This window comes from Limulus polyphemus, unplaced genomic scaffold, assembly GCF_000517525.1.
Source record: "Limulus polyphemus unplaced genomic scaffold, Limulus_polyphemus-2.1.2 Scaffold793, whole genome shotgun sequence".
In the NCBI taxonomy this organism is placed as follows: Eukaryota; Metazoa; Arthropoda; class Merostomata; order Xiphosura; family Limulidae; genus Limulus; species Limulus polyphemus.
This window is the reverse complement of record NW_013666403.1, coordinates 170,479-172,611: the sequence shown is the minus strand read 5'-3', so window position 1 is coordinate 172,611 and position 2,133 is coordinate 170,479.

Genomic DNA, 2,133 nt, shown 5'->3' with positions numbered 1-2,133 from the left:
TGTCCAAAAATGGTTCACGCGCATTACGCTCCAGAAGAGACGAAGCAACGTTCACACGTTGGAAACGATGATCATCGGACAGTTCGTGAGGCACCCAAACACTTTCTTTAAGGAGTTTTCCCATATTCTTTAGACGTTTACGTATTGTTTCATGAGAGAAATAGAGAAATGCAATTTCAGGGCCATTTCACGAGTGAGTTGCCTAAGGCTAGACTCAACAAGCATCTTCAGAGCATCAATATCAATTCCAACGTGTCGGCCCCTGCCATCTCAGTTTTTAAGGCTAAAGTCACTTGAACGAAATTTGCTGAACCATCGTTGACACTTACGAATGATCAAAACACTTCTACAAACTTCTTTGATTTTCTGTGTGGCTGCAGAGGCGTTGTTTCCCTTCTTGTTTTCAAACAGCATGACATGCCAATTGTGTTTCGTCGTGTGCCACCACTATAAGGGATTAGAGTATACTAAACATTACACAGGCTACACTAACGTGACGTTTAGACGGTTCGTTTAACTATTATACGTGATGTACGGTTTTTTTGGGGGGGGGGGGGGCGGTTAATGAAAGTGTTCCAAAACGCGACATTAATTTCTTGACGACCTAATATTTTGATGTCATCTAGAGATTAGTTTGACAAACATTCAAATTGTATGAACGCTGTTTATTTCTTTAATCACTAATTAGTTATACATGTTATCTAATAAGAGAATATTAAATACCCTAAATTCATAATACACGTTATTTTCCATCATATTATTTTACACAATAAGTTAATTCCCTTATATAAACGCATACTGAAAGTACTCCAGTTTGTAGAAAAATAAAAAGACAATAATACAATTTTGTGGATCCTTTTGGAAACATTTGCGTCTTCAGTGATTAGTTAACAATATGTATTCAAAACGTATTATATTGTTTGAATTTACATAACTTTATTTGCTTCCGAAAAATCATCTTCCCGTTTCTAGTGTTAAACAATAGCATGAAAGATAAAATTTAGAATTGCTTCATACAGTTCTGGAATGTAACACGATTTTCAACAAATATCACATCTACATTCAATAACATACAAGTTTTTCATTCAATTGATTCTACAGCTCTAATATTTTTTACAAAAGTTGTGTTTAGCTTTGAATATTATAAAGCTTCTATTACGCTGGCAGCGAAATTACTATACTTATTGATCAATCATATATTTCTTTTAAGTTTGTTTTTTTACGTAAGAACGTCTATTGCTTTTCAAGAATGTATTTTTTTTGCATCCAGTTCAATTCATTACAGGTTGAGAGCTTTACATTATTTAATGATTTTAGAAGTTTAATGTCAATTTTTTTAGTAATTTTTTAATTATTTTTCACGTTCATTTCTCTGGAATAAAATATACTTAATAAACAAAGCAATATAAAAACATTCTTTATTCATAAGGGTATAGCTGAGTTTTTCAGAAAAAAAAAAGACTTACTCTTCGTTTATCATTAAAGTAATATCCAATTTTATTGGAGCAGAATAAAACCATCCCCATTAAAATTACTGAAATTAACAGTACAGCAGTAAGTAAAAGTAAAACTGCTGGATTTTATGTACATTTTGTATACAAATTAGATTAATACAGCTCTACAGCTACGGTGAACCGAATTCGCTATATAACATCTGCATTTCTTCAGCCAACCAAATACTAAGTCACACATCAGCTTCAATCGCTAGTGGCCTACAGTTGAAAGCTGTTTGTAATGTTTAAAGCCAGAGAAGGAACAAGTGGTTGGAGTGACTGTAAACGTAAATACTAACCAAATGTTAAGGTGGGATGTTTGAGAAGGCTTTGGTCACCTAGATCTTAAGTTAGTAACTATCACCATCTAGTTATGTGTAGATAAACTTGACACCAAACAATTTAGTATGAAATGAAATTAGATTTGCTCATATTAACTCTTATATTTTTAATCTAATGTCGATGTGAAGGTAGCTTTTAATACTATTTTCTGTATTTTATACTGTTTCAATATATATATATATATATATATATATATATAATATTCTATTAATGACAAGTATTATTTCAAGCTAATAAATTAATCAATTAAACTAAATTAAATTTAATTAAATTCAGAGATAACGAAATCGGCCTAAAT